Here is a 19,741-nt window from a genome sequence, read left to right as displayed (position 1 = left end):
TGTTCTGATGATTCTTGTGATGATTCTTGTTGCGATGATTCTTGTTGTGATGATTCTTGTTCTCATGATTCTTGTTGTGATGATTCTTGTGATGATTCTTGTTCTGATGATTCTTGTTGTGATGATTCTTGTTGTGATGATTCTTGTTGCGATGATTCTTGTTGTGATGATTCTTGTTGTGATGATTCTTGTTGTGATGATTCTTGTTGTGATGATTCTTGTTGTGATGATTCTTGTTCTGATGATTCTTGTTGTGTTGATTCTTGTGATGATTCTTGTTCTGATGATTCTTGTTGTGATGATTCTTGTTGTGATGATTCTTGTTGCGATGATTCTTGTTGTGATGATTCTTGTTGTGAAGATTCTTGTTGTGATGATTCTTGTTGTGATGATTCTTGTTCTGATGTTTCTTGTGATGATTCTTGTTGTGATGATTCTTGTGATGATTCTTGTTGTGATGATTCTTGTTGTGATGATTCTTGTTCTGATGATTCTTGTGATGATTCTTGTTGCGATGTTTCTTGTTGTGATGATCCTTATTCTGATGATTCTTTTTGTGATGATTCTTGTTGTGATGATTATTGTTCTGATGATTCTAGTGATGATTCTTGTTGCGATGATTCTTGTTGTGATGATTCTTGTTCTGATTATTCTTGTTGTGATGATTCTTGTTGTGATGATTCTTGTTCTGATGATTCTTGTGATGATTCTTGTTGCAATGATTCTTGTTTTGATGATTCTTGTTCTGATGATTCTTGTTCTGATGATTCTTGTTGTGATGATTCTTGTTGTGATGATTCTTGTGGTGATGATTCTTGTTCTGATGTTTCTTGTGATGATTCTTGTTTTCATGATTCTTGTTGTGATGATTCTTTTTGTGATGATTCTTGTTCTCATGATTCTTGTTGTGATGATTCCTGTGATGATTCTTGTTGTGATGATTCTTGTTGTGATGATTCTTGTTGTGATGATTCTTGTTGTGATGATTCTTGTTTTCATGATTCTTGTTGTGATGATTCTTTTTGTGATGATTCTTGTTGTGATGATTCTTGTGATGATTCTTGTGATGATTCTTGTTGTGATGATTCTTGTTGTGAAGATTCTTGTTGTGATGATTCATATTGTGATGATTCTTGTTGTGATGATTTTGTTCTGATGATTCTTGTCCTGATGATTCTTGTTCTGATGATTCTTGTGATGATTCTTGTTGCGATGTTTCTTGTTGTGATGATCCTTATTCTGATGATTCTTGTTGTGATGATTCTTGTTGTGATGATTCTTGTTCTGATTATTCTTGTGATGATTCTTGTTGCGATGTTTCTTGTTGTGATGGTTCTTGTTGTGATGATTCTTGTTCTGATGATTCTTGTTGTGATGATTCTTGTTGTGATGATTCTTGTTCTGATGATTATTGTTGTGATGATTCTTGTTGTGATGATTCTCGTTGCGATGATTCTTGTTGTGTTGATTCTTGTTGTGAAGATTCTTGTTGTGATGATTCTTGTTCTGATGATTCTTGTACTGATTCTTGTTGCGATGATTCTTGTTGTGATGATTCTTGTTGTGATGATTCTTGTTCTGATTATTCTTGTTGTGATGATTCTTGTTGTGATGATTCTTGTTCTGATGATTCTTGTGATGATTCTTGTTGCAATGATTCTTGTTGTGATGATTCTTGTTTTCATGATTCTTGTTGTGATGATTCTTTTTGTGATGATTCTTGTTGTGATGATTCTTGTTGTGATGATTCTTGTGATGATTCTTGTTGCAATGATTCTTGTTGTGATGATTCTTGTTGTGATGATTCTTTTTGTGATGATTCTTGTTCTCATGATTCTTGTTGTGATGATTCCTGTGATGATTCTTGTTGTGATGATTCTTGTTGTGATGATTCTTGTTGTGATGATTCTTGTTGTGATGATTCTTGTTGTGATGATTCTTGTTGTGATGATTCTTGTGATGATTCTTGTTGTGATGATTCTTGTTGTGAAGATTCTTGTTGTGATGATTCATATTGTGATGATTCTTGTTGTGATGATTTTGTTCTGATGATTCTTGTCCTGATGATTCTTGTTCTGATGATTCTTGTGATGATTCTTGTTGTGATGTTTCTTGTTGTGATGATTCTTGTTGTGATGATTCTTGTGCTGATTCTTGTGGTGATGATTCTTGTTCTGATGTTTCTTGTGATGATTCTTGTTGTGATGATTCTTGTTGTGCTGAATCTTGTTGTGATGATTCTTGTTGTGATGATTCTTTTTGTGATGATTCTTGTTGTGATGATTCTTGTTGTGATGATTCTTGTTGTGATGGTTCTTGTTCTGATGATTCTTGTGATGATTCTTGTTGCGATGTTTCTTGTTGTGATGATTCTTGTTGTGATGATTCTTGTTCTGATGATTCTTGTTGTGATGATTCTTGTTGTGATGATTCTTGTTCTGATGATTCTTGTTGTGATGATTCTTGTTGTGATGATTCTTGTTCTGATGATTCTTGTTCTGATGATTCTTTTTCCGATGATTCTTGTTGTGATGATTCTTGTTGTGATGATTCTTGTTGTGATGATTCTTGTTCTGATGATTCTTGTTGTGATGATTCTTGTAGTGATGATTCTTGTGATGATTCTGGTTGTGATGATTCTTGTTGTGATGATTCTTGTTGTGATGATTCTTGTTGTGATGATTCTTGTTGTGATGATTCTTTTTCTGATGATTCTTGTTCTGATGATTCTTTTGATGATTCTTGTTGTGATGATTCTTGTTGTGATGATTCTTGTTGTCATGATTCTTGTTGCGATGATACTTGTTCTGATGATTCTTGTGATGATTCTTGTTGCGATGATTCTTGTTGCGATGATTCTTGCTGCAATGATTCTTATTGCGATGATTCTTGTTGCGATGATTCTTGCTGTGATGATTCTTGTTGTGATGATTTTTGTTGTGATGATTCTTGTTGTGATGATTCTTGTTGTGATGATTCGTGTTGCGATGATTCTTGTTGTGATGATTCTTGTTGTGATGATTCTTGTTCTGATGATTCTTGTTGTGATGATTCTTGTTGTGATGATTCTTGTTGCGATGATTCTTGTTGCGATGATACTTGTTCTGATGATTCTTGTGATGATTCTTGTTGCGATGATTCTTGTTGCGATGATTCTTGCTGCGATGATTCTTATTGCGATGGTTCTTGTTGCGATGATTCTTGCTGTGATGATTCTTGTTGTGATGATTCATGTTGTGATGATTCTTGTTGTGATGATTCTTGTTGTGATGATTGTTGTTGTGATGATTGTTGTTGTGATGATTCTTGTTGTGATGATTCTTGTTGTGATGATTCTTGTTGTGATGATTCTTGTTGTGATGATTCTTCTGATGATTCTTGTTGTGATGATTCTTGTTGTGATGATTCTTGTTGTGATGATTCTTGTTGTGATGATTCTTGTTGTGATGATTCTTGTTGTGATGATTCTTGTTGTGATGATTCTTGTTGTGATGATTCTTGTTGCGATGATACTTGTTGTGATGATTCTTGTTGTGATGATTCTTGTTGTGATGTTTCTTGTTGTGATGATTCTTGTTGTGATGATTCTTGTGCTGATTCTTGTGGTGATGATTCTTGTTCTGATGTTTCTTGTGATGATTCTTGTTGTGATGATTCTTGTGATGAATCTTGTTGTGATGATTCTTGTTGTGATGATTCTTTTTGTGATGATTCTTGTTGTGATGATTCTTGTTGTGATGATTCTTGTTGTGATGGTTCTTGTTCTGATGATTCTTGTGATGATTCTTGTTGCGATGTTTCTTGTTGTGATGATTCTTGTTGTGATGATTCTTGTTCTGATGATTCTTGTTGTGATGATTCTTGTTGTGATGATTCTTGTTCTGATGATTCTTGTTGTGATGATTCTTGTTGTGATGATTCTTGTTCTGATGATTCTTGTTCTGATGATTCTTTTTCCGATGATTCTTGTTGTGATGATTCTTGTTGTGATGATTCTTGTTGTGATGATTCTTGTTCTGATGATTCTTGTTGTGATGATTCTTGTAGTGATGATTCTTGTGATGATTCTGGTTGTGATGATTCTTGTTGTGATGATTCTTGTTGTGATGATTCTTGTTGTGATGATTCTTGTTGTGATGATTCTTGTTCTGATGATTCTTGTTCTGATGATTCTTTTGATGATTCTTGTTGTGATGATTCTTGTTGTGATGATTCTTGTTGTCATGATTCTTGTTGCGATGATACTTGTTCTGATGATTCTTGTGATGATTCTTGTTGCGATGATTCTTGTTGCGATGATTCTTGCTGCAATGATTCTTATTGCGATGATTCTTGTTGCGATGATTCTTGCTGTGATGATTCTTGTTGTGATGATTTTTGTTGTGATGATTCTTGTTGTGATGATTCTTGTTGTGATGATTCGTGTTGCGATGATTCTTGTTGTGATGATTCTTGTTGTGATGATTCTTGTTCTGATGATTCTTGTTGTGATGATTCTTGTTGTGATGATTCTTGTTGCGATGATTCTTGTTGCGATGATACTTGTTCTGATGATTCTTGTGATGATTCTTGTTGCGATGATTCTTGTTGCGATGATTCTTGCTGCGATGATTCTTATTGCGATGGTTCTTGTTGCGATGATTCTTGCTGTGATGATTCTTGTTGTGATGATTCATGTTGTGATGATTCTTGTTGTGATGATTCTTGTTGTGATGATTGTTGTTGTGATGATTGTTGTTGTGATGATTCTTGTTGTGATGATTCTTGTTGTGATGATTCTTGTTGTGATGATTCTTGTTGTGATGATTCTTGTTGTGATGATTCTTCTGATGATTCTTGTTCTGATGATTCTTGTTGTGATGATTCTTGTTGTGATGATTCTTGTTGTGATGATTCTTGTTGTGATGATTCTTGTTGTGATGATTCTTGTTGTGATGATTCTTGTTGTGATGATTCTTGTTGCGATGATACTTGTTGTGATGATTCTTGTTGTGATGATTCTTGTTGTGATGATTCTTGTTCTGATTATTCTTGTTGTGATGATTCTTGTTGTGATGATTCTTGTTCTGATGATTCTTGTGATGATTCTTGTTGCAATGATTCTTGTTGTGATGATTCTTGTTCTGATGATTCTTGTTGTGATGACTCTTGTTGTGATGATTCTTGTTCTGATGATTCTTGTTGTGATGATTCTTGTTGTGATGATTCTTGTTCTCATGATTCTTGTTGTGGTGATTCTTGTTGTGATGATTCTTGTTGTGATGATTCTTGTTGTGATGATTCTTGTTCTGATGATTCTTGTTGTGATGATTCTTGTTGTGATGATTCTTGTTTTCATGATTCTTGTTGTGATGATTCTTTTTGTGATGATTCTTGTTGTGATGATTCTTGTTGTGATGATTCTTGTGGTGATTCTTGTTGTGATGATTCTTGTGATGATTCTTGTTGTGATGATTCATAATGTGATGATTCTTGTTGTGATGATTTTGTTCTGATGATTCTTGTCCTGATGATCCTTGTTCTGATGATTCTTGTGATGATTCTTGTTGTGATGTTTCTTGTTGTGATGATTCTTGTTGTGATGATTCTTGTGCTGATTCTTGTGGTGATGATTCTTGTTCTGATGTTTCTTGTGATGATTCTTGTTGTGATGATTCTTGTTGTGATGAATCTTGTTGTGATGATTCTTGTTGTGGTGATTCTTGTTGTGATGATTCTTGTTGTGATGATTCTTGTTGTGATGATTCTTGTTCTGAAGATTCTTGTTGTGTTGATTCTTGTGATGATTCTTGTTCTGATGATTCTTGTTGTGATGATTCTTGTTGTGATGATTCTTGTTGTGATGATTCTTGTGATGATTCTTGTTGTGATGATTCTTGTTGTGATGATTCTTGTTGTGATGATTCTTGTTGTGATGATTCTTGTTGTGATGATTCTTGTTTTCATGATTCTTGTTGTGATGATTCTTTTTGTGATGATTCTTGTTGTGATGATTCTTGTTGTGATGATTCTTGTGATGATTCTTGTTGTGATGATTCTTGTTGTGAAGATTCTTGTTGTGATGATTCATCTTGTGATGATTCTTGTTGTGATGATTTTGTTCTGATGATTCTTGTCCTGATGATTCTTGTTCTGATGATTCTTGTGATGATTCTTGTGCTGATTCTTGTGGTGATGATTCTTGTTCTGATGTTTCTTGTGATGATTCTTGTTGTGATGATTCTTGTTGTGATGAATCTTGTTGTGATGATTCTTGTTGTGATGATTCTTTTTGTGATGATTCTTGTTGTGATGATTCTTGTTGTGATGATTCTTGTTGTGATGGTTCTTGTTCTGATGATTCTTGTGATGATTCTTGTTGCGATGTTTCTTGTTGTGATGATTCTTGTGATGATTCTTGTTCTGATGATTCTTGTTGTGATGATTCTTGTTGTGATGATTCTTGTTCTGATGATTCTTGTTGTGATGATTCTTGTTGCGATGATTCTTGTTCTGATGATTCTTGTTCTGATGATTCTTTTTCCGATGATTCTTGTTGTGATGATTCTTGTTGTGATGATTCTTGTTGTGATGATTCTTGTTCTGATGATTCTTGTTGTGATGATTCTTGTAGTGATGATTCTTGTGATGATTCTGTTTGTGATGATTCTTGTTGTGATGATTCTTGTTGTGATGATTCTTGTTGTGATGATTCTTGTTCTGATGATTCTTGTTCTGATGATTCTTGTTCTGATGATTCTTTTGATGATTCTTGTTGTGATGATTCTTGTTGTGATGATTCTTGTTGTGATGATTCTTGTTGCGATGATACTTGTTCTGATGATTCTTGTGATGATTCTTGTTGCGATGATTCTTGTTGCGATGATTCTTGCTGCAATGATTCTTATTGCGATGATTCTTGTTGCGATGATTCTTGCTGTGATGATTCTTGTTGTGATGATTCTTGTTGTGATGATTCTTGTTGTGATGATTCTTGTTGTGATGATTCGTGTTGCGATGATTCTTGTTGTGATGATTCTTGTTGTGATGATTCTTGTTCTGATGATTCTTGTTGTGATGATTCTTGTTGTGATGATTCTTGTTGCGATGATTCTTGTTGCGATGATACTTGTTCTGATGATTCTTGTGATGATTCTTGTTGCGATGATTCTTGTTGCGATGATTCTTGCTGCGATGATTCTTATTGCGATGGTTCTTGTTGCGATGATTCTTGCTGTGATGATTCTTGTTGTGATGATTCATGTTGTGATGATTCTTGTTGTGATGATTCTTGTTGTGATGATTGTTGTTGTGATGATTCTTGTTGTGATGATTCTTGTTGTGATGATTCTTGTTGTGATGATTCTTGTTGTGATGATTCTTGTTGTGATGATTCTTGTTGTGATGATTCTTCTGATGATTCTTGTTCTGATGATTCTTGTTGTGATGATTCTTGTTGTGATGATTCTTGTTGTGATGATTCTTGTTCTGATGATTCTTGTTGTGATGATTCTTGTTGTGATGATTCTTGTTGCGATGATACTTGTTGTGATGATTCTTGTTGTGATGATTCTTGTTGTGATGATTCTTGTTCTGATTATTCTTGTTGTGATGATTCTTGTTGTGATGATTCTTGTTCTGATGATTCTTGTGATGATTCTTGTTGCAATGATTCTTGTTGTGATGATTCTTGTTCTGATGATTCTTGTTGTGATGACTCTTATTGTGATGATTCTTGTTCTGATGATTCTTGTTGTGATGATTCTTGTTGTGATGATTCTTGTTCTCATGATTCTTGTTGTGGTGATTCTTGTTGTGATGATTCTTGTTGTGATGATTCTTGTTGTGATGATTCTTGTTCTGATGATTCTTGTTGTGATGATTCTTGTTGTGATGATTCTTGTTTTCATGATTCTTGTTGTGATGATTCTTTTTGTGATGATTCTTGTTGTGATGATTCTTGTTGTGATGATTCTTGTGATGATTCTTGTTGTGATGATTCTTGTTGTGATGATTCTTGTTGTGATGATTCATATTGTGATGTTTCTTGTTGTGATGATTTTGTTCTGATGATTCTTGTCCTGATGATTCTTGTTCTGATGATTCTTGTGATGATTCTTGTTGTGATGTTTCTTGTTGTGATGATTCTTGTTGTGATGATTCTTGTGCTGATTCTTGTGGTGATGATTCTTGTTCTGATGTTTCTTGTGATGATTCTTGTTGTGATGATTCTTGTTGTGATGAATCTTGTTGTGATGATTCTTGTTGTGATGATTCTTGTTGTGATGATTCTTGTTGTGATGATTCTTGTTCTGAAGATTCTTGTTGTGTTGATTCTTGTGATGATTCTTGTTCTGATGATTCTTGTTGTGATGATTCTTGTTGTGATGATTCTTGTTGCGATGATTCTTGTTGTGATGATTCTTGTGAAGATTCTTGTTGTGATGATTCTTGTTGTGATGATTCTTGTTCTGATGTTTCTTGTGATGATTCTTGTTGTGATGATTCTTGTTGTGATGATTCTTGTTGTGATGATTCTTGTTGTGATGATTCTTGTTCTGATGATTCTTGTGATGATTCTTGTTGCGATGTTTCTTGTTGTGATGATCCTTATTCTGATGATTCTTGTTGTGATGATTCTTGTTGTGATGATTCTTGTTGCGATGATTCTTGTTGTGATGATTCTTGTTCTGATGTTTCTTGTGATGATTCTTGTTGTGATGATTCTTGTTGTGATGATTCTTGTTGTGATGATTCTTGTTGTGATGATTCTTGTTCTGATGATTCTTGTGATGATTCTTGTTGCGATGTTTCTTGTTGTGATGATCCTTATTCTGATGATTCTTGTTGTGATGATTCTTGTTGTGATGATTCTTGTTGCGATGATTCTTGTTGTGATGATTCTTGTTGTGAAGATTCTTGTTGTGATGATTCTTGTTGTGATGATTCTTGTTCTGATGTTTCTTGTGATGATTCTTGTTGTGATGATTCTTGTTGTGATGATTCTTGTTGTGATGATTCTTGTTGTGATGATTCTTGTTCTGATGATTCTTGTGATGATTCTTGTTGCGATGTTTCTTGTTGTGATGATCCTTATTCTGATGATTCTTGTTGTGATGATTCTTGTTGTGATGATTCTTGTTCTGATTATTCTTGTGATGATTCTTGTTGCGATGTTTCTTGTTGTGATGATTCTTGTTGTGATGATTCTTGTTCTGATGATTCTTGTTGTGATGATTCTTGTTGTGATGATTCTTGTTCTGATGATTATTGTTGTGATGATTCTTGTTGTGATGATTCTCGTTGCGATGATTCTTGTTGTGTTGATTCTTGTTGTGAAGATTCTTGTTGTGATGATTCTTGTTCTGATGATTCTTGTACTGATTCTTGTTGCGATGATTCTTGTTGTGATGATTCTTGTTGTGATGATTCTTGTTCTGATTATTCTTGTTGTGATGATTCTTGTTGTGATGATTCTTGTTCTGATGATTCTTGTGATGATTCTTGTTGCAATGATTCTTGTTGTGATGATTCTTGTTCTGATGATTCTTGTTGTGATGATTCTTGTTGTGATGATTCTTGTTGTGATGATTCTTGTTGTGATGATTCTTGTTGTGATGATTCTTGTTCTCATGATTCTTGTTGTGATGATTCTTGTGATGATTCTTGTGATGATTCTTGTTGTGATGATTCTTGTTGTGATGATTCTTGTTGTGATGATTCTTGTTGTGATGATTCTTGTCTTCATGATTCTTGTTGTGATGATTCTTTCTGTGATGATTCTTGTTGTGATGATTCTTGTTGTGATGATTCTTGTGATGATTCTTGTTGTGATGATTCTTGTTGTGAAGATTCTTGTTGTGATGATTCAAATTGTGATGATTCTTGTTGTGATGATTTTGTTCTGATGATTCTTGTCCTGATGATTCTTGTTCTGATGATTCTTGTGATGATTCTTGTTGTGATGTTACTTGTTGTGATGATTCTTGTTGTGATGATTCTTGTGCTGATTCTTGTGGTGATGATTCTTGTTCTGATGTTTCTTGTGATGATTCTTGTTGTGATGATTCTTGTTGTGATGAATCTTGTTGTGATGATTCTTGTCGTGATGATTCTTTTTGTGATGATTCTTGTTGTGATGATTCTTGTTGTGATGATTCTTGTTGTGATGGTTCTTGTTCTGATGATTCTTGTGATGATTCTTGTTGCGATGTTTCTTGTTGTGATGATTCTTGTTGTGATGATTCTTGTTCTGATGATTCTTGTTGTGATGATTCTTGTTGTGATGACTCTTGTTCTGATGATTCTTGTTGTGATGATTCTTGTTGTGATGATTCTTGTTCTGATGATTCTTGTTCTGATGATTCTTTTTCCGATGATTCTTGTTGTGATGATTCTTGTTGTGATGATTCTTGTTGTGATGATTCTTGTTCTGATGATTCTTGTTGTGATGATTCTTGTAGTGATGATTCTTGTGATGATTCTGGTTGTGATGATTCTTGTTGTGATGATTCTTGTTGTGATGATTCTTGTTGTGATGATTCTTGTTGTGATGATTCTTGTTCTGAAGATTCTTGTTCTGATGATTCTTTTGATGATTCTTGTTGTGATGATTCTTGTTGTGATGATTCTTGTTGTGATGATTCTTGTTGCGATGATACTTGTTCTGATGATTCTTGTGATGATTCTTGTTGCGATGATTCTTGTTGCGATGATTCTTGCTGCAATGATTCTTATTGCGATGATTCTTGTTGCGATGATTCTTGCTGTGATGATTCTTGTTGTGATGATTCTTGTTGTGATGATTCTTGTTGTGATGATTCTTGTTGTGATGATTCGTGTTGCGATGATTCTTGTTGTGATGATTCTTGTTGTGATGATTCTTGTTCTGATGATTCTTGTTGTGATGATTCTTGTTCTGATGATTCTTGTTGTGATGATTCTTGTTGTGATGATTCTTGTTCTGATGATTCTTGTTCTGATGATTCTTTTTCCGATGATTCTTGTTGTGATGATTCTTGTTGTGATGATTCTTGTTGTGATGATTCTTGTTGTGATGATTCTTGTTCTGATGATTCTTGTTGTGATGATTCTTGTTGTGATGATTCTTGTTCTGATGATTCTTGTTGTGATGATTCTTGTTGTGATGATTCTTGTTGTGATGATTCTTGTTCTGATGATTCTTATTGTGATGATTCTTGTTCTGATGATACTTGTTCTGATGATTCTTGTGATGATTCTTGTTGCGATGATTCTTGTTGCGATGATTCTTGCTGCGATGATTCTTATTGCGATGTTTCTTGTTGCGATGATTCTTGCTGTGATGATTCTTGTTGTGATGATTCATGTTGTGATGATTCTTGTTGTGATGATTCTTGTTGTGATGATTGTTGTTGTGATGATTGTTGTTGTGATGATTCTTGTTGTGATGCTTCTTGTTGTGATGATTCTTGTTGTGATGATTCTTGTTGTGATGATTCTTGTTGTGATGATTCTTCTGATGATTCTTGTTCTGATGATTCTTGTTGTGATGATTCTTGTTGTGATGATTCTTGTTGTGATGATTCTTGTTGTGATGATTCTTGTTGTGATGATTCTTGTTGTGATGATTCTTGTTGTGATGATTCTTGTTGCGATGATACTTGTTGTGATGATTCTTGTTGTGATGATTCTTGTTGTGATGATTCTTGTTCTGATTATTCTTGTTGTGATGATTCTTGTTGTGATGATTCATGTTCTGGTGATTCTTGTGATGATTCTTGTTGCAATGATTCTTATTGTGATGATTCTTGTTCTGATGATTCTTGTTGTGATGACTCTTGTTGTGATGATTCTTGTTCTGATGATTCTTGTTGTGATGATTCTTGTTGTGATGATTCTTGTTCTCATGATTCTTGTTGTGGTGATTCTTGTTGTGATGATTCTTGTTGTGATGATTCTTGTTGTGATGATTCTTGTTCTGATGATTCTTGTTGTGATGATTCTTGTTGTGATGATTCTTGTTTTCATGATTCTTGTGATGATTCTTTTTGTGATGATTCTTGTTGTGATGATTCTTGTTGTGATGATTCTTGTGATGATTCTTGTTGTGATGATTCTTGTTTTGATGATTCTTGTTGTGATGATTCATATTGTGATGATTCTTGTTGTGATGATTTTGTTCTGATGATTCTTGTCCTGATGATTCTTGTTCTGATGATTCTTGTGATGATTCTTGTTGTGATGTTTCTTGTTGTGATGATTCTTGTTGTGATGATTCTTGTGCTGATTCTTGTGGTGATGATTCTTGTTCTGATGTTTCTTGTGATGATTCTTGTTGTGATGATTCTTGTTGTGATGAATCTTGTTGTGATGATTCTTGTTGTGATGATTCTTTTTGTGATGATTCTTGTTGTGATGATTCTTGTTGTGATGGTTCTTGTTGTGATGGTTCTTGTTCTGATGATTCTTGTGATGATTCTTGTTGCGATGTTTCTTGTTGTGATGATTCTTGTTGTGATGATTCTTGTTCTGATGGTTCTTGTTGTGATGATTCTTGTTGTGATGATTCTTGTTCTGATGATTCTTGTTGTGATGTTTCTTGTTGTGATGATTCTTGTTCTGATGATTCTTGTTCTGATGATTCTTTTTCCGATGATTCTTGTTGTGATGATTCTTGTTGTGATGATTCTTGTTGTGATGATTCTTGTTCTGATGATTCTTGTTGTGATGATTCTTGTTCTGATGATTCTTGTTCTGATGATTCTTTTGATGATTCTTGTTGTGATGATTCTTGTTGTGATGATTCTTGTTGCGATGATACTTGTTCTGATGATTCTTGTGATGATTCTTGTTGCGATGATTCTTGTTGCGATGATTCTTGCTGCAATGATTCTTTTTGCGATGATTCTTGTTGCGATGATTCTTGCTGTGATGATTCTTGTTGTGATGATTCTTGTTGTGATGATTCTTGTGATGATTCTTGTTGTGATGATGCGTGTTGCGATGATTCTTGTTGTGATGATTCTTGTTTTGATGATTCTTGTTCTGATGATTCTTGTTGCGATGATTCTTGTTGCGATGATACTTGTTCTGATGATTCTTGTGATGATTCTTGTTGCGATGATTCTTGTTGCGATGATTCTTGCTGCGATGATTCTTATTGCGATGGTTCTTGTTGCGATGATTCTTGCTGTGATGATTCTTGTTGTGATGATTCATGTTGTGATGATTCTTGTTGTGATGATTCTTGTTGTGATGATTGTTGTTGTGATGATTCTTGTTGTGATGATTCTTGTTGTGATGATTCTTGTTGTGATGATTCTTGTTGTGATGATTCTTGTTGTGATGATTCTTCTGATGATTCTTGTTCTGATGATTCTTGTTGTGATGATTCTTGTTGTGATGATTCTTGTTGTGATGATTCTTGTTGTGATGATTCTTGTTGTGATGATTCTTGTTGTGATGATTCTTGTTGTGATGATTCTTGTTGCGATGATACTTGTTGTGATGATTCTTGTTGTGATGATTCTTGTTGTGATGATTCTTGTTCTGATTATTCTTGTTGTGATGATTCTTGTTGTGATGATTCTTGTTCTGATGATTCTTGTGATGATTCTTTTTGCAATGATTCTTGTTGTGATGATTCTTGTTCTGATGATTCTTGTTGTGATGACTCTTGTTGTGATGATTCTTGTTCTGATGATTCTTGTTGTGATGATTCTTTTTGTGATGATTCTTGTTCTCATGATTCTTGTTGTGGTGATTCTTGTTGTGATGATTCTTGTTGTGATGATTCTTGTTGTGATGATTCTTGTTCTGATGATTCTTGTTGTGATGATTCTTGTTGTGATGATTCTTGTTTTCATGATTCTTGTGATGATTCTTTTTGTGATGATTCTTGTTGTGATGATTCTTGTTGTGATGATTCTTGTGATGATTCTTGTTGTGATGATTCTTCTTTTGATGATTCTTGTTGTGATGATTCATATTGTGATGATTCTTGTTGTGATGATTTTGTTCTGATGATTCTTGTCCTGATGATTCTTGTTCTGATGATTCTTGTGATGATTCTTGTTGTGATGTTTCTTGTTGTGATGATTCTTGTTGTGATGATTCTTGTGCTGATTCTTGTGGTGATGATTCTTGTTCTGATGTTTCTTGTGATGATTCTTGTTGTGATGATTCTTGTTGTGATGAATCTTGTTGTGATGATTCTTGTTGTGATGATTCTTTTTGTGATGATTCTTGTTGTGATGATTCTTGTTGTGATGGTTCTTGTTGTGATGGTTCTTGTTCTGATGATTCTTGTGATGATTCTTGTTGCGATGTTTCTTGTTGTGATGATTCTTGTTGTGATGATTCTTGTTCTGATGGTTCTTGTTGTGATGATTCTTGTTGTGATGATTCTTGTTCTGATGATTCTTATTGTGATGTTTCTTGTTGTGATGATTCTTGTTCTGATGATTCTTGTTCTGATGATTCTTTTTCCGATGATTCTTGTTGTGATGATTCTTGTTGTGATGATTCTTGTTGTGATGATTCTTGTTCTGATGATTCTTGTTGTGATGATTCTTGTTCTGATGATTCTTGTTCTGATGATTCTTTTGATGATTCTTGTTGTGATGATTCTTGTTGTGATGATTCTTGTTGTGATGATTCTTGTTGCGATGATACTTGTTCTGATGATTCTTGTGATGATTCTTGTTGCGATGATTCTTGTTGCGATGATTCTTGCTGCAATGATTCTTTTTGCGATGATTCTTGTTGCGATGATTCTTGCTGTGATGATTCTTGTTGTGATGATTCTTGTTGTGATGATTCTTGTGATGATTCTTGTTGTGATGATTCGTGTTGCGATGATTCTTGTTGTGATGATTCTTGTTGTGATGATTCTTGTTCTGATGATTCTTGATGTGATGATTCTTGTTGTGATGATTCTTGTTGCGATGATTCTTGTTGCGATGATACTTGTTCTGATGATTCTTGTGATGATTCTTGTTGCGATGATTCTTGTTGCGATGATTCTTGCTGCGATGATTCTTATTGCGATGGTTCTTGTTGCGATGATTCTTGCTGTGATGATTCTTGTTGTGATGATTCATGTTGTGATGATTCTTGTTGTGTTGATTCTTGTTGTGATGATTGTTGTTGTGATGATTGTTGTTGTGATGATTCCTGTTGTGATGATTCTTGTTGTGATGATTCTTGTTGTGATGATTCTTGTTGTGATGATTCTTGTTGTGATGATTCTTGTTGTGATGATTCTTGTTGTGATGATTCTTGTTGTGATGATTCTTGTTGTGATGATTCTTGTGATGATTCTTGTTGTGATGATTCGTGTTGCGATGATTCTTGTTGTGATGATTCTTGTTGTGATGATTCTTGTTCTGATGATTCTTGTTGTGATGATTCTTGTTGTGATGATTCTTGTTGCGATGATACTTGTTCCGATGATACTTGTTCTGATGATTCTTGTTGCGATGATTCTTGTTGCGATGATTCTTGCTGCGATGATTCTTATTGCGATGGTTCTTGTTGCGATGATTCTTGCTGTGATGATTCTTGTTGTGATGATTCATGTTGTGATGATTCTTGTTGTGATGATTCTTGTTGTGATGATTGTTGTTGTGATGATTGTTGTTGTGATGATTCCTGTTGTGATGATTCTTGTTGTGATGATTCTTGTTGTGATGATTCTTGTTGTGATGATTCTTGTTGTGATGATTCTTGTTGTGATGATTCTTGTTGTGATGATTCTTGTTGTGATGATTCTTCTGATGATTCTTGTTCTGATGATTCTTGTTGTGATGATTCTTGTTGTGATGATTCTTGTTGTGATGATTCTTGTTGTGATGATTCTTGTTGTGATGATTCTTGTTGTGATGATTCTTGTTGTGATGATTCTTGTTGCGATGATACTTGTTGTGATGATTCTTGTTGTGATGATTCTTGTTGTGATGATTCTTGTTGTGATGATTCTTGTTGTGATGATTCTTGTTGTGATGATTCTTGTTCTGATGATTCTTGTGATGATTCTTGTTGCAATGATTCTTGTTGTGATGATTCTTGTTCTGATGATTCTTGTTGTGATGACTCTTGTTGTGATGATTCTTGTTCTGATGATTCTTGTTGTGATGATTCTTGTTGTGATGATTCTTGTTCTCATGATTCTTGTTGTGGTGATTCTTGTTGTGATGATTCTTGTTGTGATGATTCTTGTTGTGATGATTCTTGTTCTGATGATTCTTGTTGTGATGATTCTTGTTGTGATGATTCTTGTTTTCATGATTCTTGTGATGATTCTTTTTGTGATGATTCTTGTTGTGATGATTCTTGTTGTGATGATTCTTGTGATGATTCTTGTTGTGATGATTCTTGTTTTGATGATTCTTGTTGTGATGATTCATATTGTGATGATTCTTGTTGTGATGATTTTGTTCTGATGATTCTTGTCCTGATGATTCTTGTTCTGATGATTCTTGTGATGATTCTTGTTGTGATGTTTCTTGTTGTGATGATTCTTGTTGTGATGATTCTTGTGCTGATTCTTGTGGTGATGATTCTTGTTCTGATGTTTCTTGTGATGATTCTTGTTGTGATGATTCTTGTTGTGATGAATCTTGTTGTGATGATTCTTGTTGTGATGATTCTTTTTGTGATGATTCTTGTTGTGATGATTCTTGTTGTGATGGTTCTTGTTGTGATGGTTCTTGTTCTGATGATTCTTGTGATGATTCTTGTTGCGATGTTTCTTGTTGTGATGATTCTTGTTGTGATGATTCTTGTTCTGATGGTTCTTGTTGTGATGATTCTTGTTGTGATGATTCTTGTTCTGATGATTCTTGTTGTGATGATTCTTTTTGTGATGATTCTTGTTCTGATGATTCTTGTTCTGATGATTCTTTTTCCGATGATTCTTGTTGTGATGATTCTTGTTGTGATGATTCTTGTTGTGATGATTCTTGTTCTGATGATTCTTGTTGTGATGATTCTTGTAGTGATGATTCTTCTGATGATTCTGGTTGTGATGATTCTTGTTGTGATGATTCTTGTTGTGATGATTCTTGTTGTGATGATTCTTGTTGTGATGATTCTGGTTCTGATGATTCTTGTTCTGATGATTCTTTTGATGATTCTTGTTGTGATGATTCTTGTTGTGATGATTCTTGTTGTGATGATTCTTGTTGCGATGATACTTGTTCTGATGATTCTTGTGATGATTCTTGTTGCGATGATTCTTGCTGCAATGATTCTTTTTGCGATGATTCTTGTTGCGATGATTCTTGCTGTGATGATTCTTGTTGTGATGATTCTTGTTGTGATGATTCTTGTGATGATTCTTGTTGTGATGATTCGTGTTGCGATGATTCTTGTTGTGATGTTTCTTGTGATGATTCTTGTTGTGATGATTCTTGTTGTGATGATTCTTGTTGTGATGATTCTTGTTGCGATGATTCTTGTTGCGATGATACTTGTTCTGATGATTCTTGTGATGATTCTTGTTGCGATGATTCTTGTTGCGATGATTCTTGCAGCGATGATTCTTATTGCGATGGTTCTTGTTGTGATGATTCTTGTTGTGATGATTCTTGTTGTGATGATTCTTGTTGTGATGATTCTTGTTGTGATGATTCTTGTTGCGATGATTCTTGTTGTGTTGATTCTTGTTGTGAAGATTCTTGTTGTGATGATTCTTGTTGTGATGATTCTTGTTGTGATGATTCTTGTTGCGATGATTCTTGTTGTGATGATTCTTGTTGTGATGTTTCTTGTTGTGATGATTCTTGTTGTGATGATTCTTGTTCTGATGATTCTTGTTGTGATGATTCTTGTTGTGATGATTCTTGTTCTGATGATTCTTGTTGTGATGATTCTTGTTGTGATGATTCTTGTTGCGATGATTCTTGTTGTGATGATTCTTGTTGTGAAGATTCTTGTTGTGATGATTCTTGTTGTGATGATTCTTGTTCTGATGTTTCTTGTGATGATTCTTGTTCTGATGATTCTTGTTTTGATGATTCTTGTTGTGATGATTCTTGTTGTGAGGATTCTTGTTGTGATGATTCTTGTTGTGATGATTCCTTTTCTGATGATTCTTGTTGTGATGATTGTTGTTGTGATGATTCTTGTTGTGATGATTCTTGTGATGATTCTTGTTGTGATGATTCTTGTTGTGATGATTCTTTTTCTGATGATTCTTGTTGTGATGATTCTTGTTGTGATGATTCTTGTGATGATTCTTGTTGTGATGATTCTTGTGATGATTCTTGTTGTGATGATTCTTGTTGTGATGATTGTTGTTGTGATGATTCTTGTTCTGATGATTCTTGTTGTGATGATTCTTGTTGTGATGATTCTTGTTCTGATGATTCTTGTTCTGATGATTCTTGTGATGATTCTTGTTGTGATGATTCTTGTTGTGATGATTCTTGTGATGATTCTTGTTGTGATGATTCTTGTTGCGATGATTCTTGTGATGATTCTTGTTGTGAAGATTCTTGTTCTGATGATTCTTGTTGTGATGATTCTTGTTGTGATGATTCTTGTTGTGATGATTTTTGTTGTGATGATTCTTGTTGTGATGATTCTTGTTGCGATGATTCTTGTTGTGTTGATTCTTGTTGTGAAGATTCTTGTTGTGATATTTCTTGTTCTGATGATTCTTGTGATGATTCTTGTTGCGATGATTCTTGTTGTGATGATTCTTGTTGTGATGATTCATGTTGTGATGATTCTTGTTGTGATGATTCTTGGTCTGATGATTCTTGTGATGATTCTTGTTGCGATGATTCTTGTTGTGATGATTCTTGTTCTGATGATTTTTGTTGTGATGGTTCTTGTGATGATTCTTGTTATAATGATTCTTGTGATGATTCTTGTTGCGATGATTCTTTTTGTGATGATTCTTGTTCTGATGATTCTAGTTGTGATGATTCTTGTGATGATTCTTGTTGTGATGATTCTTGTTCTGATGATTCTTGTTGTGATGATTCTTGTTGTGAGGATTCTTGTTGTGATGATTCTTGTTGTGATGATTCTTGTTGCGATGATCCTTGTTGCGATGATTCTTGTTGTGATGATTCTTGTTGCGATGATTCTTGTTGCGATGATTTTTGTTGCGATGATTCTTGTTGTGATGATTCTTGTTGTGATGATTCTTGTTGTGATGATTCTTGTTGTGATGATTCTTGTTGTGATGATTCTTGTTGTGATGATTCTTGTTGTGATGATTCTTGTTGCGATGATTCTTGTTGTGATGATTCTTGTTGTGATGATTGTTGTTGTGATGATTCTTGTTGTGATGATTCTTGTTGCGATGATTCTTGTTGTGATTATTCTTGTTGTGATGATTCTTGTTGTGATGATTCTTTTTCAGATGATTCTTGTTGTGATGATTCTTGGTGTGATGATTCTTGTTGTGATGATTCTTGTTGTGATGATTCTTGTGATGATTCTTGTTATGATGATTCTTGTTGTGATGATTCTTGTTGTGAGGATTCTTGTTGTGATGATTCTTGTTGTGATGATTCTTGTTGCGATGATCCTTGTTGCGATGATTCTTGTTGTGATGATTCTTGTTGCGATGATTCTTGTTGCGATGATTTTTGTTGCGATGATTCTTGTTGTGATGATTCTTGTTGTGATGATTCTTGTTGTGATGATTCTTGTTGTGATGATTCTTGTTGTGATGATTTTTGTTGTGATGATTCTTGTTGTGATGATTCTTGTGATGATTCTTGTTGCGATGATTCTTGTTGTGATGATTCTTGTTGTGATGATT

This window comes from Somniosus microcephalus, chromosome 1, assembly GCF_052327205.1.
Source record: "Somniosus microcephalus isolate GS21.2 chromosome 1, FLI_Smic_1.0, whole genome shotgun sequence".
Taxonomy (NCBI): domain Eukaryota; kingdom Metazoa; phylum Chordata; class Chondrichthyes; order Squaliformes; family Somniosidae; genus Somniosus; species Somniosus microcephalus.
This window is presented reverse-complemented; position numbering follows the sequence as displayed.